We start from the raw sequence: 23,944 nt of genomic DNA, 5'->3' as shown, positions 1-23,944 counted from the left end.
CAGTGACCAAATTGCAAGACGCACATTTCTTTTTCAGTCACTAAAGCAAACTGTCACTACCACCAGCCTGAAGCTCTTGGGCTCGTCCGAGATTTGAACCCGGGACCTCTCGCACCCGAAGCGAGGATCATACCCCTAGACCAATGAGTTAAGCAAAAGACCAATCATCTGATATCCGCCCGACCAAGTCCTGCTTAGTTCTGAGACATCAATACAATTTCCTTTATTTTGCATCTGTCTTCGATAGGCAAGGCTTGGCAAAAAGTGCAGGATCGTCCAGCACCAAAGACGAACGCGACTCACTTTTTGCACGAATGCACACATTGGTAATCGCAAGGCACTGCATTATCCAAATTGCAAAACACACATTTCTTTTTCTGTCACTAAAGTCAGCTGTCACTACCACCAGCCTGAAGCTCTTGGGGTCGTCCGGGATTTGAACCCGGGAGCTCTCGCACCCGAAGCGAGGATCATACCCCTAGACCAATGAGTTAAGCAAAAGACCGATCATTTGATATCCGCCCGACCAAATCCTGCTTAGTTCTGAGACATCAATACAATTTCCTTTATTTTGCATCTGTCTTCGATAGGCGAGGCCTGGCAAAAAGTCAAGGATTGATTGTCCTGCACCAAAGACGAACGTGACAAAATTTTTGTAAGAACGCACACAATGTTAAAGGCAAGGCACTACAGTGACCAAATTGCAAGGCGCACATTTCTTTTTCTGTCACTAAGGTCGGCTGTCACTACCACCAGCCTGAAGCTCTTGGAATCGTCCGGGATTTGAACCCTTGAACTCTCGCACCCGAAGCGAGAACCATACCCCTAGACCAACGAGCCAGACAAAAGACCAATCATCTGATATCCGCCCGACCAAATCCTGCTTAGTTCTGAGACATCAATACAATTTCCTTTATTTTGCATCTGTCTTCGATAGGCAAGGCTTGGCAAAAAGTGCAGGATCGTCCAGCACCAAAGACGAACTTGACTTAATATTTGTAAGAACGACCACAATGTTAAAGGCAAGGCACTTCATTGTCAAATCTGTAAGACGCACAATGCTTTTTCAGTCACTAGAGCAAGCTGTCTCTACCACAGAACTGAAGCTCTTGGGCTCGTCCGGGATTTGAACCCGGGACCTCTCGCACCCGAAGCGAGAATCATACCCCTAGACCAACGAGCCATGCAAAAGACCAATTGTTTGATGTCAGCCCGACCAAATCCTGCTTATGTCTGCGTATTCAACACATTACCATTATTTGGCATCTTTCTTCGATAGGCATGGCTTGGCAAAAAGTGAAAGATTGTCCTGCACCAAAATGGAACGTGACCCAATTTTTTCAACACCGTACACTATTTGAAAGGCAAGGCACTGCATTGTCCAAATTGGACATTTCTTTTACGTTACGAAAGCAGGCTGTCTCTACCATCCGACTGAAGCTCTTGGGCTCGTCCGGGATTTGAACCCGTGACCTCTCGCACCCTAAGCAAGAATCATACTCCTAGACCAACGAGCCAGGCAAAAGACCAATCATCTGATATCCGCCCGACCAAATCCTACTTATGTCTGCGACTTCAATACAATTTCCATTATTTGGCATGTGTATTCGATAGGCAAGGCTTGGCAAAAAGTGCAGGATCGTCCAGCACCAAAGACGAACGTGACTACATTTTTGCAAGAACGCACACAATGTTAAAGGCAAGGCACTGCATTGTCCAAATTGGACATTTCTTTGTCAGTCACAAAAGCAGGCTGTCTTTTCCACCAGCCTGAAGCTCTTGGGCTCGTCCGGGATTTGAACCTCTCGCACCCTAAGCGAGAATCATACCCCTAGACCAACGAGCCAGGCAAAAGACCGATCACCTGATATCCGCCCGACCAAATCCTGCTTAGTTCTGAGACATCAATACAATTTCCTTTATTTTGCATCTGTCTTCGATAGGCAAGGCTTGGCAAAAAGTGCAGGATCGTCCAGCACCAAAGACGAACGCGACTCACTTTTTGCACGAACGCACACATTGGTAATCGCAAGGAACTGCATTGTCCAAATTGCAAGACACATATTTCTTTTTCTGTCACTAAAGTCAGCTGTCACTACCACCAGCCTGAAGCTCTTGGGCTCATCCGGGATTTGAACCCGGGACCTCTCGCACCCGAGGCGAGAATCATACCCCTAGACCAACGAGCCAGGCAAAATACCAATCATCTGATATCCGCCCGACCAAATCCTACTTATGTCTGCGACTTCAATACAATTTCCATTATTTGGCATGTGTATTCGATAGGCAAGGCTTGGCAAAAAGTGCAGGATCGTCCAGCACCAAAGACGAACGTGACTAAATTTTTGCAAGAACGCACACAATGTTAAAGGCAAGGCACTGCAGTGACCAAATTGCAAGATGCACATTTCTTTTTCAGTCACTAAAGCAAACTGTCCTCTACATCTGACAGACAATTTCAGGAAAAGTGGGAGACGCAATAGAGGCCATGTTCAGAAGAACCGTTCATGTTCTTCAATGTTCCATTCATGTTCAGGACAGTTCATGTTCAGAAGAACCGTTCATGTTCAGAAGAACCCATTCAAGTTAAAGAACTGTTAATAATGACGTTTGAGAAGATTGTTTTGTTTTTAACAAAGCTTTTTTTTGTGGAATACCTGATGCGGCCCAGCCTCACCCAGACTCCGCCTCCAGCGGCCCCCCAGGTAAATTGAGTTTGAGACCACTGCCCTAGACCAACGAGCCATGCAAAAGACCAATTGTTTGATGTCAGCCCGACCAAATCCTGCTTATGTCTGCGTATTCAACACATTACCATTATTTGGCATCTTTCTTCAATAGGCATGGCTTGGCAAAAAGTGAAAGATTGTCCTGCACCAAAATGGAACGTGAACCAATTTTTGCAAGAACGTACACTATGTGAAAGGCAAGGCACTGCATTGTCCAAACTGGACATTTCTTTTACGTTACGAAAGCAGGCTGTCTCTACCATCCGACTGAAGCTCTTGGGCTCGTCCGGGATTTGAACCTCTCGCACCCTAAGCGAGAATCATACCCCTAGACCAACGAGCCAGGCAAAAGACCAATCATCTGATATCTGCCCGACCAAATCCTGCTTAGTTCTGAGACATTAATACAATTTCCTTTATTTTGCATCTGTCTTCGATAGGCAAGGCTTGGTAAAAAGTGCAGGATCGTCCAGCACCAAAGACGAACGCACACATTGGTAATCGCAAGGCAATGCATTGTCCAAATTGCAAGACACACATTTCTTTTTCAGTCACTAGAGCAAGCTGTCTCTACCACCAGCCTGAAGCTCTTGGACTCGTCCGGGATTTGAACCCAGGACCTCTCGCACCCAAAGCGAGAATCATACCCCTAGACCAACGAGCCAGGCAAAATACCAATCATCTGATATCCGCCCGACCAAATCCTACTTATGTCTGCGACTTCAATACAATTTCCATTATTTGGCATGTGTATTCGATAGACATGGCTTGGCAAAACGTACAGGATTGTCCTGCACCAAAGACGAACGTGACTAAATTTTTGGAAGAACGCACACAATGTTAAAGGCAAGGCACTGCAGTGACCAAATTGCAAGACGCACATTTCTTTTTCAGTCACTAAAGCAAACTGTCTCTACCATCTGACTGAAGCTCTTGGGCTCGTCCGGGATTTGAACCCGGGACCTCTCGCACCCAAAGCGAGAATCATACCCCTAGACCAACGAGCCAGGCAAAGTACCAATCATCTGATATCCGCCCGACCAAATCCTACTTATGTCTGCGACTTCAATACAATTTCCATTATTTGGCATGTGTATTCGATAGACATGGCTTGGCAAAACGTACAGGATTGTCCTGCACCAAAGACGAACGTGACTAAATTTTTGCAAGAACGCACACAATGTTAAAGGCAAGGCACTGCAGTGACCAAATTGCAAGACGCACATTTCTTTTTCAGTCACTAAAGCAAACTGTCTCTACCATCTGCCTGAAGCTCTTGGGCTCGTCCGGGATTTGAACCCGGGACCTCTCACACCCTAAGCGACAATCATACCCCTAGACCAACGACCCAGGCAAAAGACAAATTATCTGATATCCGCCTGACCAAATCCTGCTTAGTTCTGAGACATCAATACAATTTCCTTTATTTGGCATCTGTCTTCGATAGGCAAAGCTTGGCAAAAAGTGCAGGACCGTCCTGCATCAAAAACTGAACGCGACTCAATTTATGCAAGGACGCACACATTGGTAATCGCAAAGCAATGCATTGTCCAAATTGCAAGACACACATTTCTTTTCCAGTCACTAGAGCAAGCTGACTCTACCACAGATCTGAAGCTCCTTGGGCTCGTCCGGGATTTGAACCCGGGACCTCTCACACCCAAAGCGAGAATCATACCCCTAGACCAACGAGCCATGCAAAATGCTGAGTGTTCGATGTCCGCTCGACCAAATCCTCCTTAGGTGTGCGACTTCAATACAATTTCCATTATTTGGCATGTGTCTTCGATAGGCATGGCTTGGCAAAAAGTGAAGGAATCTCCTCCACCAAAGCCAAACGTGACCCAATTTTTGCAACAACATACACTATGTGAAAGGTAAGGCACTGCATTGTCCAAATCGGACATTTCTTTGTCAGTCACGAAAGCAGGCTGTCTTTTCCACCAGCCTGAAGATCTTGGGCTCGTCCGGGATTTGAACCCGGGACCTCTCACACCCTAAGCGAGAATCATACTCCTAGACCAACGAGCCAGGCAAAAGACCAATCATCTGATATCCGCCCGACCAAATCCTGCTTAGTTCTGAGACATCAATACAATTTCCTTTATTTTGCATCTGTCTTCAATAGGCAAGGCTTGGCAAAAAGTGCAGGATTGATTGTCCTGCATCAAAGACGAACGCGACTCAATTTTTGCAAGAACGCACACAATGTTAAAGGCAAGGCACTGCAGTGACCAAATTGCAAGACGCACATTTCTTTTTCAGTCACTAAAGCAAACTGTCTCTACCATCTGACTGAAGCTCTTGGGCTCGTCCGGGATTTGAACCCGGGACCTCTCACACCCTAAGCGACAATCATACCCCTAGACCAACGACCCAGGCAAAAGACAAATTATCTGATATCCGCCTGACCAAATCCTGCTTAGTTCTGAGACATCAATACAATTTCCTTTATTTGGCATCTGTCTTCGATAGGCAAAGCTTGGCAAAAAGTGAAGGAATCTCCTCCACCAAAGCCAAACGTGACCCAATTTTTGCAACAACGTACACTATGTGAAAGGTAAGGCACTGCATTGTCCAAATCGGACATTTCTTTGTCAGTCACGAAAGCAGGCTGTCTTTTCCACCAGCCTGAAGATCTTGGGCTCGTCCGGGATTTGAACCCGGGACCTCTCACACCCTAAGCGAGAATCATACTCCTAGACCAACGAGCCAGGCAAAAGACCAATCATCTGATATCCGCCCGACCAAATCCTGCTTAGTTCTGAGACATCAATACAATTTCCTTTATTTTGCATCTGTCTTCAATAGGCAAGGCTTGGCAAAAAGTGCAGGATTGATTGTCCTGCATCAAAGACGAACGCGACTCAATTTTTGCAAGAACGCACACAATGTTAAAGGCAAGGCACTGCAGTGACCAAATTGCAAGACGCACATTTCTTTTTCAGTCACTAAAGCAAACTGTCTCTACCATCTGACTGAAACTCTTGGGCTCGTCCGGGATTTGAACCCGGGACCTCTCACACCCTAAGCGACAATCATACCCCTAGACCAACGACCCAGGCAAAAGACAAATTATCTGATATCCGCCTGACCAAATCCTGCTTAGTTCTGAGACATCAATACAATTTCCTTTATTTGGCATCTGTCTTCGATAGGCAAAGCTTGGCAAAAAGTGCAGGACCGTCCTGCATCAAAAACGAACGCGACTCAATTTATGCAAGGACGCACACATTGGTAATCGCAAAGCAATGCATTGTCCAAATTGCAAGACACACATTTCTTTTCCAGTCACTAGAGCAAGCTGACTCTACCACAGATCTGAAGCTCTTGGGCTCGTCCGGGATTTGAACCCGGGACCCTCTCACACCCAAAGCGAGAATCATACCCCTAGACCAACGAGCCATGCAAAATGCTGAGTGTTCGATGTCCGCTCGACCAAATCCTCCTTAGGTGTGCGACTTCAATACAATTTCCATTATTTGGCATGTGTCTTCGATAGGCATGGCTTGGCAAAAAGTGAAGGAATCTCCTCCACCAAAGCCAAACGTGACCCAATTTTTGCAACAACGTACACTATGTGAAAGGTAAGGCACTGCATTGTCCAAATCGGACATTTCTTTGTCAGTCACGAAAGCAGGCTGTCTTTTCCACCAGCCTGAAGATCTTGGGCTCGTCCGGGATTTGAACCCGGGACCTCTCGCACCCTAAGCGAGAATCATACTCCTAGACCAACGAGCCAGGCAAAAGACCAATCATCTGATATCCGCCCGACCAAATCCTGCTTAGTTCTGAGACATCAATACAATTTCCTTTATTTTGCATCTGTCTTCAATAGGCAAGGCTTGGCAAAAAGTGCAGGATTGATTGTCCTGCATCAAAGACGAACGCGACTCAATTTTGCAAGAACGCACACAATGTTAAAGGCAAGGCACTGCAGTGACCAAATTGCAAGACGCACATTTCTTTTTCAGTCACTAAAGCAAACTGTCTCTACCATCTGACTGAAGCTCTTGGGCTCGTCCGGGATTTGAACCCGGGACCTCTCGCACCCTAAGCTAGACCAACGAGCCAGGCAAAAGACCAATCATCTGATATCCGCCCGACCAAATCCTGCTTAGTTCTGAGACAGCAATACAATTTCCTTTATTTTGCATGTCTTCGATAGGCAAGGCTTGGCAAAAAGTGCAGGATCGTCCAGCACCAAAGACAAACGCGACTCACTTTATGCACGAACGCTACTCACTTTTTGCAACGAACGCACACATTGGTAATCGCAAGGAACTGCATTGTCCAAATTGCAAGGACACACACTTCTTTTTCTGTCACTAAAGTCAGCTGTCACTACCACCAGCCTGAAGCTCTTGGGCTCATCCGGGATTTGAACCCAGGACCTCTCGCACCCAAGGCGAGAATCATACCCCTAGACCAACGAGCCAGGCAAAAGACTAATCATCTGATATCCGCCCGACGAAATCCTGCTTATGTCTGCGAATTCAATACAATTTCCTTTATTTTGCATCTGTCTTCAATAGGCAAGGCTTGGCAAAAAGTGCAGGATTGATTGTCCTGCATCAAAGACGAACACGACTCAATTTTTGCACGAACACACACAATGTTAAAGGCAAGGCACTGCAGTGACCAAATTGCAAGACGCACGTTTCTTTTTCAGTCACTAGAGCAAACTGTCTCTACCATCTGACTGAAGCTCTTGGGCTCGTCCGGGATTTGAACCCGGGACCTCTCGCACCCAAAGCGAGAATCATACCCCTAGACCAACGAGCCAGGCAAAACACTAATCATCTGATATCCACCGGACCAAATCCTGCTTATGTCTGCGAATTCAATACAATTTCCCTTATATTGTGCATCTGTCTTCAATAGGCAAGGCTTGGCAAAAAGTGCAGGATTGATTGTCCTGCACCAAAGACGAACACGACTCAATTTTTGCACGAACGCGCACAATGTTAAAGGCAAGGCACTGCAGTGACCAAATTGCAAGACATACGTTTCTTTTTCAGTCACTAAAGCAAACTGTCAATCCACCAGCCTGAAGCTCTTGGGCTCGTCCGGGATTTAAACTCTGGACCTCTCGCACCCTAAGCAAGAATCATACCCCTAGACCAACGAGCCAGGCAAAAGGCCAATCATCTGATATCCGCCCGACCAAATCCTACTTATGTCTGCGACTTCAATACAATTTCCATTATTTGGCATGTGTATTCGATAGGCAAGGCTTGGCAAAAAGTGCAGGATCGTCCAGCACCAAAGACGAACGTGACTAAATTTTTGCAAGAACGCACACAATGTTAAAGGCAAGGCACTGCAGTGACCAAATTGCAAGATGCACATTTCTTTTTCAGTCACTAAAGCAAACTGTCTCTACCATCTGACAGACAATTTCAGGAAAAGTGGGAGACGCAATAGAGGCCATGTTCAGAAGAACCGTTCATGTTCTTCAATGTTCCATTCATGTTCAGGACAGTTCATGTTCAGAAGAACCGTTCATGTTCAGAAGAACCCATTCAAGTTAAAGAACTGTTAATAATGACGTTTGAGAAGATTGTTTTGTTTTTAACAAAGCTTTTTTTGTGGAATACCTGATGCGGCCCAGCCTCACCCAGACTCCGCCTCCAGCGGCCCCCAGGTAAATTGAGTTTGAGACCACTGCCCTAGACCAACGAGCCATGCAAAAGACCAATTGTTTGATGTCAGCCCGACCAAATCCTGCTTATGTCTGCGTATTCAACACATTACCATTATTTGGCATCTTTCTTCAATAGGCATGGCTTGGCAAAAAGTGAAAGATTGTCCTGCACCAAAATGGAACGTGAACCAATTTTTGCAAGAACATACATTATGTGAAAGGCAAGGCACTGCATTGTCCAAACTGGACATTTCTTTTACGTTACGAAAGCAGGCTGTCTCTACCATCCGACTGAAGCTCTTGGGCTCGTCCGGGATTTGAACCCGGGACCTCTCGCACCCAAAGAGAGAATCATACCCCTAGACCAACGAGCCATGCAAAATGCTGAGTGTTCGATGTCCGTTCGACCAAATCCTCCTTAGGTGTGCGACTTCAATACAATTTCCATTATTTGGCATGTGTATTCGATAGACATGGCTTGGCAAAACGTACAGGATTGTCCTGCACCAAAGACGAACGTGACTAAATTTTTGCAAGAACGCACACAATGTTAAAGGCAAGGCACTGCAGTGACCAAATTGCAAGACGCACATTTCTTTTTCAGTCACTAAAGCAAACTGTCTCTACCATCTGCCTGAAGCTCTTGGGCTCGTCCGGGATTTGAACCCGGGACCTCTCACACCCTAAGCGACAATCATACCCCTAGACCAACGACCCAGGCAAAAGACAAATTATCTGATATCCGCCTGACCAAATCCTGCTTAGTTCTGAGACATCAATACAATTTCCTTTATTTGGCATCTGTCTTCGATAGGCAAAGCTTGGCAAAAAGTGCAGGACCGTCCTGCATCAAAAACGAACGCGACTCAATTTATGCAAGGACGCACACATTGGTAATCGCAAAGCAATGCATTGTCCAAATTGCAAGACACACATTTCTTTTCCAGTCACTAGAGCAAGCTGACTCTACCACAGATCTGAAGCTCTTGGGCTCGTCCGGGATTTGAACCCGGGACCTCTCACACCCAAAGCGAGAATCATACCCCTAGACCAACGAGCCATGCAAAATGCTGAGTGTTCGATGTCCGCTCGACCAAATCCTCCTTAGGTGTGCGACTTCAATACAATTTCCATTATTTGGCATGTGTCTTCGATAGGCATGGCTTGGCAAAAAGTGAAGGAATCTCCTCCACCAAAGCCAAACGTGACCCAATTTTTGCAACAACGTACACTATGTGAAAGGTAAGGCACTGCATTGTCCAAATCGGACATTTCTTTGTCAGTCACGAAAGCAGGCTGTCTTTTCCACCAGCCTGAAGATCTTGGGCTCGTCCGGGATTTGAACCCGGGACCTCTCGCACCCTAAGCGAGAATCATACTCCTAGACCAACGAGCCAGGCAAAAGACCAATCATCTGATATCCGCCCGACCAAATCCTGCTTAGTTCTGAGACATCAATACAATTTCCTTTATTTTGCATCTGTCTTCAATAGGCAAGGCTTGGCAAAAAGTGCAGGATTGATTGTCCTGCATCAAAGACGAACGCGACTCAATTTTTGCAAGAACGCACACAATGTTAAAGGCAAGGCACTGCAGTGACCAAATTGCAAGACGCACATTTCTTTTTCAGTCACTAAAGCAAACTGTCTCTACCATCTGACTGAAGCTCTTGGGCTCGTCCGGGATTTGAACCCGGGACCTCTCGCACCCTAAGCTAGACCAACGAGCCAGGCAAAAGACCAATCATCTGATATCCGCCCGACCAAATCCTGCTTAGTTCTGAGACAGCAATACAATTTCCTTTATTTTGCATGTCTTCGATAGGCAAGGCTTGGCAAAAAGTGCAGGATCGTCCAGCACCAAAGACAAACGCGACTCACTTTATGCACGAACGCTACTCACTTTTTGCACGAACGCACACATTGGTAATCGCAAGGAACTGCATTGTCCAAATTGCAAGACACACATTTCTTTTTCTGTCACTAAAGTCAGCTGTCACTACCACCAGCCTGAAGCTCTTGGGCTCATCCGGGATTTGAACCCGGGACCTCTCGCACCCAAGGCGAGAATCATACCCCTAGACCAACGAGCCAGGCAAAAGACTAATCATCTGATATCCGCCCGACGAAATCCTGCTTATGTCTGCGAATTCAATACAATTTCCTTTATTTTGCATCTGTCTTCAATAGGCAAGGCTTGGCAAAAAGTGCAGGATTGATTGTCCTGCATCAAAGACGAACGCGACTCAATTTTTGCACGAACGCACACAATGTTAAAGGCAAGGCACTGCAGTGACCAAATTGCAAGACGCACGTTTCTTTTTCAGTCACTAGAGCAAACTGTCTCTACCATCTGACTGAAGCTCTTGGGCTCGTCCGGGATTTGAACCCGGGACCTCTCGCACCCAAAGCAAGAATCATACCCCTAGACCAACGAGCCAGGCAAAAGACTAATCATCTGATATCCACCGGACCAAATCCTGCTTATGTCTGCGAATTCAATACAATTTCCTTTATTTTGCATTTGTCTTCAATAGGCAAGGCTTGGCAAAAAGTGCAGGATTGATTGTCCTGCACCAAAGACGAACACGACTCAATTTTTGCACGAACGCACACAATGTTAAAGGCAAGGCACTGCAGTGACCAAATTGCAAGACACACGTTTCTTTTTCAGTCACTAAAGCAAACTGTCAATCCACCAGCCTGAAGCTCTTGGGCTCGTCCGGGATTTAAACCCTGGACCTCTCGCACCCTAAGCAAGAATCATACCCCTAGACCAACGAGCCAGGCAAAAGGCCAATCATCTGATATCCGCCCGACCAAATCCTACTTATGTCTGCGACTTCAATACAATTTCCATTATTTGGCATGTGTATTCGATAGGCAAGGCTTGGCAAAAAGTGCAGGATCGTCCAGCACCAAAGACGAACGTGACTACATTTTTGCAAAAACGCACACAATGTTAAAGGCAAGGCACTGCAGTGACCAAATTGCAAGACGCACATTTCTTTTTCAGTCACTAAAGCAAACTGTCTCTACCATCTGACTGAAGCTCTTGTGCTCGTCCGGGATTTAAACCCGGGACCTCTCGCACCCTAAGCGAGAATCATACCCCTAGACCAACGAGCCAGGCAAAAGACCAATCATCTGATATCCGCCCGACCAAATCCTGCTTAGTTCTGAGACATCAATACAATTTCCTTTATTTTGCATCTGTCTTCGATAGGCAAGGCTTGGCAAAAAGTGCAGGATCGTCCAGCACCAAAGACGAACGCGACTCACTTTTTGCACGAACGCACACATTGGTAATCGCAAGGAACTGCATTGTCCAAATTGCAAGACACACATTTCTTTTTCTGTCACTAAAGTCAGCTGTCACTACCATCTGACTGAAGCTCTTGGGCTCGTCCGGGATTTGAACCCGGGACCTCTCGCACCCAAAGCGAGAATCATACCCCTAGACCAACGAGCCAGGCAAAAGACTAATCATCTGATATCCACCGGACCAAATCCTGCTTATGTCTGCGAATTCAATACAATTTCCTTTATTTTGCATTTGTCTTCAATAGGCAAGGCTTGGCAAAAAGTGCAGGATTGATTGTCCTGCACCAAAGACGAACACGACTCAATTTTTGCACGAACGCACACAATGTTAAAGGCAAGGCACTGCAGTGACCAAATTGCAAGACACACGTTTCTTTTTCAGTCACTAAAGCAAACTGTCAATCCACCAGCCTGAAGCTCTTGGGCTCGTCCGGGATTTAAACCCTGGACCTCTCGCACCCTAAGCAAGAATCATACCCCTAGACCAACGAGCCAGGCAAAAGGCCAATCATCTGATATCCGCCCGACCAAATCCTACTTATGTCTGCGACTTCAATACAATTTCCATTATTTGGCATGTGTATTCGATAGGCAAGGCTTGGCAAAAAGTGCAGGATCGTCCAGCACCAAAGACGAACGTGACTACATTTTTGCAAAAACGCACACAATGTTAAAGGCAAGGCACTGCAGTGACCAAATTGCAAGACGCACATTTCTTTTTCAGTCACTAAAGCAAACTGTCTCTACCATCTGACTGAAGCTCTTGTGCTCGTCCGGGATTTAAACCCGGGACCTCTCGCACCCTAAGCGAGAATCATACCCCTAGACCAACGAGCCAGGCAAAAGACCAATCATCTGATATCCGCCTGACCAAATCCTGCTTAGTTCTGAGACATCAATACAATTTCCTTTATTTTGCATCTGTCTTCGATAGGCAAGGCTTGGCAAAAAGTGCAGGATCGTCCAGCACCAAAGACGAACGCGACTCACTTTTTGCACGAACGCACACATTGGTAATCGCAAGGCACTGCAGTGACCAAATTGCAAGACGCACGTTTCTTTTTCAGTCACTAAAGCAAACTGTCTCTACCATCTGACTGAAGCTCTTGGGCTCGTCCGGGATTTGAACCCGGGACCTCTCGCACCCAAAGCGAGAATCATACCCCTAGACCAACGAGCCAGGCAAAACACTAATCATCTGATATCCACCGGACCAAATCCTGCTTATGTCTGCGAATTCAATACAATTTCCCTTATATTGTGCATCTGTCTTCAATAGGCAAGGCTTGGCAAAAAGTGCAGGATTGATTGTCCTGCACCAAAGACGAACACGACTCAATTTTTGCACGAACGCGCACAATGTTAAAGGCAAGGCACTGCAGTGACCAAATTGCAAGACACACATTTCTTTTTCAGTCACTAAAGCAAACTGTCAATCCACCAGCCTGAAGCTCTTGGGCTCGTCCGGGATTTAAACTCTGGACCTCTCGCACACGAAGCAAGAATCATACCCCTAGACCAACGAGCCAGGCAAAAGGCCAATCATCTGATATCCGCCCGACCAAATCCAACTTATGTCTGCGACTTCAATACAATTTCCATTATTTGGCATGTGTATTCGATAGGCAAGGCTTGGCAAAAAGTGCAGGATCGTCCAGCACCAAAGACGAACGTGACTAAATTTTTGCAAGAACGCACACAATGTTAAAGGCAAGGCACTGCAGTGACCAAATTGCAAGACACACATTTCTTTTTCAGTCACTAAAGCAAACTGTCTCTACCATCTGACAGACAATTTCAGGAAAAGTGGGAGACGCAAAAGAGGCCATGTTCAGAAGAACCGTTCATGTTCTTCAATGTTCCATTCATGTTCAGGACAGTTCATGTTCAGAAGAACCGTTCATGTTCAGAAGAACCCATTCAAGTTAAAGAACTGTTAATAATGACGTTTGAGAAGATTGTTTTGTTTTTAACAAAGCTTTTTTTGTGGAATACCTGATGTGGCCCAGCCTCACCCAGACTCTGCCTCCAGCGGCCCCCAGGTAAATTGAGTTTGAGACCACTGCCCTAGACCAACGAGCCATGCAAAAGACCAATTGTTTGATGTCAGCCCGACCAAATCCTGCTTATGTCTGCGTATTCAACACATTACCATTATTTGGCATCTTTCTTCAATAGGCATGGCTTGGCAAAAAGTGAAAGATTGTCCTGCACCAAAATGGAACGTGAACCAATTTTTGCAAGAACGTACACTATCTGAAAGGCAAGGCACTGCATTGTCCAAACTGGACATTTCTTTTACGTTACGAAAGCAGGCTGTCTCTACCATCCGACTGAAGCTCTTGGGCTCGTCCGGGATTTGAACCCGGGACCTCTCGCACCCTAAGCGAGAATCATACCCCTAGACCAACGAGCCGTGCCAAAGATCACTTCTTTGATGTCCGCCCGAACAAATCCTGCTTATGTCTGCGAATTCAATAAATTACCAATATATGGCATCTGTCTTTGATAGGCAAGGCTTGGCAAAAAGTGCAGGATTGTCCTGCACCAAAGACGAACGTGACCCAATTTTTGCAACAATGTACATTATGTGAAAGGTAAGGCACTGCACTGTCCAAATTGGACATTTCTTTTTCAGTCACGAGAGCAGGCTGTCTTTACCATCGGACTGAAGCTCTTGGGCTAGTCCGGGATTTGAACCCGGCACCTCTCGCACCCTAAGCGAGAATCATACCCCTAGACCAACGAGCCATGCAAAAGACCAATTGTTTGATGTCCGCCCGACCAAATCCTGCATATGTCTGCGAATTAAATACAATTTCCTTTATTTGGCATCTGTCTTCGATAGGCAAGGCTTGGCAAAAAGTGCAGGATTGATTGTCCTTCACCAAAGACGAACGTGACTCAATTTTTGCAAGAACGCAAGCAATGGTAAAGGCAAGGCACTTCATTGTCAAATTTGTAAGACGCACAATGCTTTTTCAGTCACTAAAGCAAGCTGTCTCTACCACAGAACTGAAGCTCTTGGGCTCGTCCGGGATTTGAACCCTGGACCTCTCCCAACCCAAGCGAGAATCATACCCCTTGACCAACGAGCCATGCAAAAGACCAATTGTTTGATGTCAGCCCGACCAAATCCTGCTTAGTTCTGAGACATCAATACAATTTCCTTTATTTGGCATCTGTCTTCGATAGGCAAGGCTTGGCAAAAAGTGCAGGATCATCCAGCACCAAAGACGAACGTGACTCGATTTTTGCTAGAAAGAACACATTGGTAATGGCAAGGCACTGCATTGTCCAAATTGCAAGACGCAAATTTCTTTTTCAGTCACTAAAGCAAGCTGACTCTACTACTGGACTGAAGCTCTTAGGCTCGTCCGGGATTTGAACCCAGGACCTCTCGCACCCAAAGCGAGAATCATACCCCTAGACCAACAAGCCATGCAAAAAAAACAGTCATCTGATATCCGCCCGACCAAATCCTGCTTATGTCTGCGACTTCAATACAATTTCCATTATTTGGCATGTGTATTTGATAGGCATGGCTTGGCAAAACGTACAGGATTGTCCAGCACCAAAGACGAATGTGACTCAATTTTTGCAAGAACCCACAAAATGTTAAAGGCAAAGCACTTCATTGTCAAATTTGTAAGACGCACAATGCTTTTTCAGTCACTAAAGCAAGCTGTCTCTACCACATAACTGAAGCTCTTGGTCTCGTACGGGATTTGAACCCACGACCTCTCGCATCTAAAGCGAGAACAGTACCCCTAGACCAACGAGCCATGCAAAAGACCAATTATCTGATATCCGCCCCACCAAATCCTGCTTAGTTCTGAGACATCAATACAATTTACTTTATTTGTCATCTGTCTTCGATAGGCAAGGCTTGGCAAAAAGTGCAGGATCATCCAGCACCAAAGACGAACGTGACTCGATTTTTGCAAGAACGCACACAATGTTAACGGCAACGCACTGCTTTGTCCAAATTGCAAGACGCATATTTATTTTTCAGTCAGTAAAGCAAGCCGTCTCTACCATTTGACCAAAGCTCTTGGGCTCGTCCGGGATTTGAAGCCGGGACCTCTCACTGCCTAAGCGAGAATCATACCCCTAGACCAGCGAGCCATGCAAAAGACCAATTTTTGATGTCCGTCCCACCAAATCCTGCTTATGTCTGCGAATTCAATATATTACCATTATTTGGCATCTGTCTTCGATGGCAAGGCTTGGCAAAAAGTGCAGGATTGATTGTCCTGCACCAAAGACGAACGAGACTCAATTTTTGCTAGAACGAACACAATGGTAATGGCAAGGCACTGCATTGTCCAAATCGCAAGACGCACATTTCTTTTTCAGTCACTAAAGCTAGCTGACTCTACTACCGGACTTAATCTCTTGGGCTCCTCCGGGATTTTAACCCGGGACCCTTCGCACCCAAAGCGAGAATCATACCCCTAGACCAACGAGCCATGCACAAAAACAATCATCTGATATCCGCCCGACCAAATCCTGATTATGTCTGCGACTTCAATATGATTTCCCTTATGCTCTTTGTCTTCGATAGGCATGGTTTGGCAAAAAGTGAAGGATTGTCCTGTACCAAAGACGAACGTGACCCAATTGTTGCAACAATGTACACTATGTGAAAGGCAAGGCACTGCGTTGTCCAAATTGGACATTTCTTTTTCAGTCACGAAAGCAGGCTGTCTCTATCATCGGACTGAAGCTCCAACGAGCCATGCAAAAGATCATTTGTTTGATGTCCGCCCGACCAAATCCTGCATATGTCTGCGACTTCAATACAATTTCCTTCATTTGGCATCTGTCTTCGATAGGCAAGGCTTGGCAAAAGTGCAGGATTGTCCTGCACCAAAGACGAACGTGACTCAATGTTTGCTAGAACGAACGCATTGGTAATGGCAAGGCACTGCATTGTCCAAATTGCAAGACGCAAATTTATTTTTCAGTCACTAAAGCAAGCTGTCTCTACCACAGAACTGAAGCTCTTGGGCTCGTCCGGGATTTTAACCCAGGACCTCTCGCACCCGGAGCAAGAATTATACCCCTAGACCAACGAGCGATGCGAAAGACAAATTGTTTGATGTCAGCCCGACCAAATCCTGCTTATGTCTGCGTATTCAACACATACGCAGACACATTATTTGGCATCTGTCTTCGATAGGCATGGCTTGGCAAAAAGTGAAGGATTGCCCTGCACCAAAGAGGATGGTATCTAAGGGAAGGATCATACCCTTAGACCAACGAGCCATGCAAAAGACCAATTGTTTGATGTCCGCCCGACCAAATCCTGCTTAGTTCTGCGAATTCAATACATTACCATTATTTGGCATCTGTCTTCGATAGGCATGGCTTGGCAAAAAGTGCAGGATCGTCCAGCACCAAAGACAAAACTGAAGCTCTTGGACTCATCCAGGATTTGGACCCGGGACCTCTCGCACCCAAAGCAAGAATCATACCCCTAGACCAACGAGCAATTCAAAAGACAAATTTTATGATGTCTGCCCGACCAAATCCTGCTTAGATCTGCGACTTCAATTCAATTTCCATACCCAAAGCGAGAATCATAAAAAGAAAAAAAAGAGAAAAATTTAAAGAAGCTGTTTCTCTCTCTGGCTATGGTCTACCCAGGTATGATGCAGCTGGTTACAGGTAGGCGGCTGGTCTCTGCTGTTTGGTGTTTCTTTTCAAAGTCTTTAATTTGTTTTTTAGTCTCTTGTTTAAGGTCAGCTGCCTGTTTTGTGGCACCTGAAAGCTGGTTTTGCAAAGTGGTTATCATGGAATTATTGTCTTTGAATTCCTGGTCAACCTCACATCTGAGCAGTTTGGCTTGCTGCAGCTTTTGTCTTAAAGTCTCTCCGGTCATGCACTCTAAATGTCCTTTGTGCTGTTAGGCAGCATGCAGGTCTTTGAGGGGCTTTTGCAGGTGTTCATTCCCTGCATTGAGGCTGTTGTCTTTTTTCTGGGTGTGAGGTTCTGATGGCTGGTTAATGTGTTTGCACATGTGCTATGGCCAGAAAAGCTGCTTTATGCATTTCATCCCTCTGCTATTGGAGAGAATGAAGCAGGAGAAGTTGTCTGTCATTCTGGTAGCCCCAGGTTGCTGCCCGGCGCCGTGGTATACAGAAATGACCCAGATGATGGCGGCCCAGCCCTGGACCATTCCACAATTGTAGTGGGCTCTGTCTTAGGAGGCGGGTGCAATGGGCATGCTGCCCACTCTGGGCCATCCTCTCCAGGATTTAGAGGGAAAGGCTCACTGTCTGTAAAGGTTGTGCAGACCATCCAAGCGGCAAGAGCGGGATCCACCACTGCCTTTTAGAGGGCAAAGTAGTCAGGTTTCCAACACTGGTGTGAGAAAATGAGGCTAGATCCCCTGTCCCGTGCATTCGGTTGTATTCTCTCCTTTTTTGCTGTGTTTGATGGATAGAGGGCTGTCTCATGCCACTGTCAAAGTGTATGCAGCAGCCATTTCTTCCTGCCATAAGGGTTTTGACGACAAACCAGTCTTTGGCTACCCTCTCGTCAAATGGTTCTTGCAGTGGGTCGGGGGGCAACGCCCGGTGATGCATGCCCACTCTCTGCAGTGGGAACTGCCATTGGTGCTCGAGGCATTGGTGAGGGGTCCCTTTTAGCCTCTGGAGTGTTCCTCTCTGATGGCAATGTCATTCAAGACAACTTTGCAGCTTGCACTGACCTCAGCTAAGCGAGTCTGTGAACTAACCACACTGTCGATGGCTTGCTTGCTGCTTTGTGGTGACCACAGTGGAACTACCCTCAGACCAAACCCCTCCTTTGATCCCAAAAATGTAAGGAGTTCTTTCTTGTTGAGGGTTATACAGCTGGATGCTTTTTATCTTCCACCCAATGTGGGGGACAGGGAGGCAAAGTTCCATCTGCTTTGCCCAGTTTGTGCATTCACATGAACACACGGCCCCCGTCAGGCACATTGAACAGCTGTTTGTGTGCTTCATCCGTCCTTACGGTTCTCAATATCTATCTCTTGGACATGTCGGGCTCCTTTTCAGTGTCTGTGCTCGCTGGAACAACAAAAGACTGGTGAAAAGGGTGGGGTCTGTGTCAGTTGTTTTGTACCTGACCCCCCCTCTTGGCATGATACACCTACATGTTCCTGGGCTCCTTGATGACCCGAGGAATGTACTGTTTGTCTTTTTGGTCCCTGCAGGTTTAGGCTATGGCTTTACCCAGTTCTGTTGCGTGCTATCTAGGTTGGCTGGGGCCCCCTAGTCTTCTGGGCTCCACCCACTGTACCCATAGAGTCCAGTAGAGGGTGGAGCCTGTGTGAGTTGGAACAAAGGTTATGGTATTGGAACCCTAGTTCTGTTAGCACAGGAAGAGCCCTCTCAAGGGGGCCCTGTTGCTCCTGCGCGGCTTGCTGAAGAGGGTGTAGGATAGCGGACAGCAATGTGTGCTGCCTTATATACTGTGGAGTTAACATGTATTCGTGTAGGCACGTCCTTATTGGCCGACTACGCTTATTCAAATTTTCAGTGGCTGAATGCATACTCGTGATTGGAGGAGAGTATTAGCGATAGAGTCCAGTAGAGGGCCTGTGCTAGGGTTACAATATTGCAACCTTTGTTACAGAAAATCAGCTGCAAGTAATTATAATTTCAATACTGACATAATATATTCCTTACAAGTGTATGTTAATGGTTGATTGCAACTCTAGGCAATGCTGCAAAAATATATAACATTACAAGACATTACAAATAAAGACATCAAGTCAGCAGTGACCACTTGGAACATCCCCTCAGCATGCTGAGCACTAAGCACAAAATCTCTCATACGCGCACACGTAGATTCCCTTTAAAGGACACAAATCACCGGTTGGCTGAACTAATTTTCTCTGTTATCTGTATTATTGGAAAGTAATTTACTGAACACACACACACACACAATACCTGTCTTGTATCACTTTTTTTCTTACAAGCCGTCTCTTCCTTTTCAATTTATTTAATGAAAAATAAACACATAGCTGCACAAATGCACCACGCACACAAACAAAAGAAAATAATCTATTCAATATGGTGTGCCATGTTTTCCCTTGTCATCAGAGCTCTGAGTCCAAATAATAGACAATACCGCTATGTTGTGTCTCATTAGTATTTCAGATGGTCAGGTCATCAGATTGTCTGTCTCTCTGTGTGTGTTGTTTATCTGCCAGACTTGTTTCCTATCCTCTCCATTGACATAGGACTTTTTATCAGGATCACAGCCATCTGGTTGTCGCTCATGTTTTTAAGGCTCCTGCTGTCAACAGTAATGGTCAATTTAAATTGTAATAACTGTGAGCATGCTGCTTAAAGCAAACCAAGGAACTACAATATTCAAATTTAATATTAAAACTCGATGGGTCTGGCAAATGTTCAGAAGCGGGATGCCAGGAGTGAGTGTGCCAAAGGAAAACAAGACTAGTTAACCCCTATTAGTGACTATTAGATTTGCAATGTGGCAGAAACTCGAAATCAAGCCATGATAAGAACAAACCAGCCAACACAAATTCTATCTAATTTGTGCCTCCCATTCCTATGTATTGATAAATATTTTATTTCACATTTACTGACACAGACCAGTCACCTGTCACCCTATCCCTACAGACATACTGAGTAAGTTCATTCATGAAACATGATGTCATCCGTACACTCTTAGAGGTAGAAGCACCACAAGGGACCTTTTGGGGTTCCTCATTGTCAATGTGGAGGAAGGTTTTCAATTCAAAAAGGTACCCCTCAAAAAGGTTTCTTCAATGAACCGCTTTGTGGGGATTGGAGTTCAATTTTGAACTCATTGAAATAATAATAACTATAACAATAACAAAAAAAACACCATTCATGAAAATATGTAATATTATAGTAGTAGTAATATACACATATTTAAATTTAAATATATAGTTCACAAAAATACACAATGTCTTAAATATGATATACATGAGACAATAGAGTATGCTGATTAATATATTTTCCTTTCTTTTTTTGTTTTTTACAAATCAATTCAATAAAGACACAACTAGAAGACTGGGTGTTATAAGACAATAACATGGACGTATGTTTGTGTTCCTCCTGACTATCGATTGGATAATGAAGACCACAAAAGCACAGAGGAGAAACGGGATCCAGTGGACACTCACAACACAGCTAGACAACTTAGACTTTGCTGATGACCTGGTTTTGCTGTCTCACAGTCGACAACAGATGCAAGAAAAGACAAGAATACTGGCAGACACATCATCACAAATAGGCCTCAACATCCAAAAAGGGAAAAGTAAAGTCCTCAAGGTCAACACAACCAGCGAAGACTCAGTGACCTTGGAGGGAACAGCACTTGAAGAAGTAGAAGCCTTTCCATACCTCGGCAGTGTCATCGATAAGCAGGGTGGAACGGATGCAGATGTCAGAGCCAGAATCGGCAAGGCAAGGGCTTCATTCATACGACTTAAGAACATCTGGAGCTCCGAAGAAATCAGCCGGTGGACAAAGTTCAGACTCGTCAACTCTAACATCAAACCAATACTCCTCTATGGTTCAGAGACGTGGAGGACAACCAAGTCCACGATAACAAAAGTACAAACATTCATAAACACCTGCCTGAGGCGGATCTTTAACATCCACTGGCCAGATATCAACAGCAACAATGATCTCTGGCAGAGAACAGGTCAGAAACCTGTGGAAGAAGAGATCAGGAGAAGGAGATGGGGATGGATTGGCCACACACTCCGGAAACTGAGTACCAGCATCACCAGGCAGGCCCTTGGAATCCACAAGGCAAAAGAAGGAGAGGCCGGTCCAAGAACACCTGGCGCAGGGACGTTGACAAGGACATCAAACAGAGCGGGCTGACATGGAAACAACTGGAGAGGAACGCCCAGGACAGAAGACTCTGGCGGACTGTGGTCAACGGCCTATGCTGCGTAAAGGAGCGATAGGCTTTGAATGAATAAATGTTTGTGTGAGAGAAGGGAGGGGCTCAGTAAGGATATGCAGGAGTTTAATTCTCAACATTACGCACATGTTGACTGCGACCGAAAAGTGATGTGATGCCATGGAGCCTGACAGAGCGTCACTATATGACGAGTTGGTATAAGAACATGTTGGCTCCCTATGTAGAACAAAAACACAATGATTCTTATTTTCTGGTGATTATACACTAAAAAAAGCATACGTATTAACGCAAATTAACTGCCAATAGATGACCCTAACTGTGACACACTGGTCTTTAAGAAAACAAGGATTTAGCCATCTTGATGGCTGCAGAGACATGTTTCCTTGAGGTGCATTTGACATGAGGTACTTTTCAATGAAAGCAAAAGGATTTCTTTGACCCTCTTGTGGTACTGGATTTTAAAAAAAACTAAATGAATAAACATCAAGGTTCCCTGCCCCATGGTGATGTCATCAACCTGATAGGCGAGGACGTTTGTGTAGTCCAGATGCACATCAAAACTAGCCTGGGGGTTGCCTGTAAGTACAAGAACAAGCATTGGGACCTCTGGATTCTAGGGCCCCCAAAAGGTAACCCTTCCTTTTACAGTCCCCTAATTACCAAGTAATTACAAAGTAAATACATGGTACATAGTAGTATATTATTGGGTGGTTACCTGTAACTACAACTGGTAAATATTTGGTACTGTGTTTGACAGCAAGTTGAGCTTCCAACCAAATCTCTAAAAAGGTCCAACAACATCTGTGTTGTATTTCTTGAGAAAGATTTGCTCTTTAAAGGGACTGTGTGTAACTTCTTACACATATAAATCATTGCGGGTCGGTGTCCCATGCGCGCTCGCGTGTGGCTACGCTGTTCAGACTCAGACTCCAACACAAACTACAGTGAAGCACCAAAACCTCTTGGTTGTATCTAGTGAAGCCCGTCTGTTAAACAGTGTTGGCCGCGGTCGGAGGACGTGGGGGAGACCGTAGCTTTGGCCTCCAGGACCGGAGTCTCTGCTGTACTCTGCTCCTCTGCTCCTCTGCTTGCCTTCACTCACACACCGCGCTTGTTCTCGCTCTTTCGCTCCACTTTCACGTGCATGCACGCACACTCCACACTGCAGAAGAGTTAGTTTAGCTCTGAGAATATCTAGTGAATGTACAGTGGACGTTGGGGAGGCTGAGGCAGGAAAGGCCAACACTAGGAACAGCAGTGATTCATGGAGAGACCTTCGTCTGCTCAGCTAACATTACTGCCAAGCAGCTGAAATATAGAGTGATATTGTGCTTTTAGCTGACGTGTGTCGACTGTGTTGAGCGATGCTCGTTCATGTCTATTTAGAGCGAGCACAAGCGCGAGCAACAGGACGCTGACTTTCGTTGACTTAACGGCCACAGGTGTCGCTGTTAACAAGACATTTCTGATTCTTACAAACAGTCCCTTTAAATGTGTGCACTACAATGATGATTCTGTTTTAGTTTCATTGAGTCAGTTTACTCCTTCTGTGTTGTTGCTTGGGTTGGGAACCTGAATCTGAAAAAAAGGAATAGAAAAAGAAAGGTGTGTATGTGTGTGTGTGTGTGTGTGTGTGTGTGTGTGTGTGTGCGTGTGTGTGCGTGTGTGTGTGCGTGTGTGTGTGTGTTAGGTGGGAGTTACTGTAGAGCAGCCAGATGCTGCTTTAAGATTTGACAAGCAAATCTCAACCCCTGAGACACACTGACACACACTGACACACACAGACATAAATACAGAAAGACGCTGGGTGAGACTCAGGGGAAAAAAAGACTAGAAAAAGAAAGGTAGAAAGAGAGAGGTTTGCAAGAGAAAGCTGACATGTGTCTCATACACACACAGCTCTAACCCATCCCAAAGGAAAGTGCAATTTATACACAATTTCCTCTCCCTCCCAAAGGGAAAGCATCACTTTCCACAGCATAATAAACAGCAGAATTGAGGAGAGACAGCAATAACACTTATTGAATAGAAATCTGATCGCTTCTGGATGAGCTCGGCTGCCTCAATCACTCTCACTCTCACACTCTCTCACTCGCACGCACGCACGCACGCACGCACGCACGCACGCACGCACGCACGCACACACACACACACACACACACACACACACACACACACACACTCACACACACACACACACACACACATACACAAACAGACTAGTCTGGCTATATTTATGAGGTCTTTAATAGGTAAGAGGAGAGTCTGTAGCCCAGAACACGATGTAGTTCATATTTACTTTATTAAAAGCAGACATTGGT

General features: G+C 45.6%; 23 non-coding genes across 23 annotated transcripts; all 23 read right to left on the bottom strand.

The window, feature by feature from the left end:
- Positions 1-1,111: 1,111 nt before the first annotated feature.
- Positions 1,112-1,183, bottom strand: trnap-cgg. The gene has a single exon. It is a non-coding gene; the product is annotated as a tRNA-Pro (tRNA).
- Positions 1,184-2,117: 934 nt separating this feature from the next.
- Positions 2,118-2,189, bottom strand: trnap-cgg. Its single transcript has one exon. It is a non-coding gene; the product is annotated as a tRNA-Pro (tRNA).
- A 1,132-nt stretch (positions 2,190-3,321) lies between these two features.
- trnap-ugg lies at positions 3,322-3,393 on the bottom strand. Its single transcript has one exon. It is a non-coding gene; the product is annotated as a tRNA-Pro (tRNA).
- Positions 3,394-3,664: 271 nt separating this feature from the next.
- Positions 3,665-3,736, bottom strand: trnap-ugg. Its single transcript has one exon. It is a non-coding gene; the product is annotated as a tRNA-Pro (tRNA).
- A 616-nt stretch (positions 3,737-4,352) lies between these two features.
- Positions 4,353-4,424, bottom strand: trnap-ugg. The gene has a single exon. It is a non-coding gene; the product is annotated as a tRNA-Pro (tRNA).
- Positions 4,425-4,688: 264 nt separating this feature from the next.
- On the bottom strand, positions 4,689-4,760 carry trnap-agg. The gene has a single exon. It is a non-coding gene; the product is annotated as a tRNA-Pro (tRNA).
- Positions 4,761-5,371: 611 nt separating this feature from the next.
- trnap-agg lies at positions 5,372-5,443 on the bottom strand. Its single transcript has one exon. It is a non-coding gene; the product is annotated as a tRNA-Pro (tRNA).
- A 618-nt stretch (positions 5,444-6,061) lies between these two features.
- Positions 6,062-6,134, bottom strand: trnap-ugg. Its single transcript has one exon. It is a non-coding gene; the product is annotated as a tRNA-Pro (tRNA).
- Positions 6,135-6,398: 264 nt separating this feature from the next.
- On the bottom strand, positions 6,399-6,470 carry trnap-agg. Its single transcript has one exon. It is a non-coding gene; the product is annotated as a tRNA-Pro (tRNA).
- A 625-nt stretch (positions 6,471-7,095) lies between these two features.
- On the bottom strand, positions 7,096-7,167 carry trnap-ugg. The gene has a single exon. It is a non-coding gene; the product is annotated as a tRNA-Pro (tRNA).
- Positions 7,168-7,442: 275 nt separating this feature from the next.
- Positions 7,443-7,514, bottom strand: trnap-ugg. Its single transcript has one exon. It is a non-coding gene; the product is annotated as a tRNA-Pro (tRNA).
- Positions 7,515-8,678: 1,164 nt separating this feature from the next.
- On the bottom strand, positions 8,679-8,750 carry trnap-ugg. The gene has a single exon. It is a non-coding gene; the product is annotated as a tRNA-Pro (tRNA).
- Positions 8,751-9,364: 614 nt separating this feature from the next.
- Positions 9,365-9,436, bottom strand: trnap-ugg. Its single transcript has one exon. It is a non-coding gene; the product is annotated as a tRNA-Pro (tRNA).
- Positions 9,437-9,700: 264 nt separating this feature from the next.
- trnap-agg lies at positions 9,701-9,772 on the bottom strand. The gene has a single exon. It is a non-coding gene; the product is annotated as a tRNA-Pro (tRNA).
- A 624-nt stretch (positions 9,773-10,396) lies between these two features.
- Positions 10,397-10,468, bottom strand: trnap-ugg. The gene has a single exon. It is a non-coding gene; the product is annotated as a tRNA-Pro (tRNA).
- A 275-nt stretch (positions 10,469-10,743) lies between these two features.
- trnap-ugg lies at positions 10,744-10,815 on the bottom strand. Its single transcript has one exon. It is a non-coding gene; the product is annotated as a tRNA-Pro (tRNA).
- Positions 10,816-11,431: 616 nt separating this feature from the next.
- Positions 11,432-11,504, bottom strand: trnap-agg. The gene has a single exon. It is a non-coding gene; the product is annotated as a tRNA-Pro (tRNA).
- A 271-nt stretch (positions 11,505-11,775) lies between these two features.
- On the bottom strand, positions 11,776-11,847 carry trnap-ugg. Its single transcript has one exon. It is a non-coding gene; the product is annotated as a tRNA-Pro (tRNA).
- A 616-nt stretch (positions 11,848-12,463) lies between these two features.
- trnap-agg lies at positions 12,464-12,536 on the bottom strand. The gene has a single exon. It is a non-coding gene; the product is annotated as a tRNA-Pro (tRNA).
- Positions 12,537-12,807: 271 nt separating this feature from the next.
- trnap-ugg lies at positions 12,808-12,879 on the bottom strand. Its single transcript has one exon. It is a non-coding gene; the product is annotated as a tRNA-Pro (tRNA).
- Positions 12,880-14,043: 1,164 nt separating this feature from the next.
- trnap-agg lies at positions 14,044-14,115 on the bottom strand. Its single transcript has one exon. It is a non-coding gene; the product is annotated as a tRNA-Pro (tRNA).
- Positions 14,116-14,378: 263 nt separating this feature from the next.
- On the bottom strand, positions 14,379-14,450 carry trnap-agg. The gene has a single exon. It is a non-coding gene; the product is annotated as a tRNA-Pro (tRNA).
- Positions 14,451-15,068: 618 nt separating this feature from the next.
- On the bottom strand, positions 15,069-15,140 carry trnap-ugg. The gene has a single exon. It is a non-coding gene; the product is annotated as a tRNA-Pro (tRNA).
- Positions 15,141-23,944: the final 8,804 nt, after the last annotated feature.

This window comes from Sebastes umbrosus, chromosome 9 (assembly GCF_015220745.1).
Source record: "Sebastes umbrosus isolate fSebUmb1 chromosome 9, fSebUmb1.pri, whole genome shotgun sequence".
NCBI lineage: Eukaryota > Metazoa > Chordata > Actinopteri > Perciformes > Sebastidae > Sebastes > Sebastes umbrosus.
Note: the sequence above shows the minus strand (reverse complement) of the source record. Positions and strands in the feature narration are given on the sequence as shown.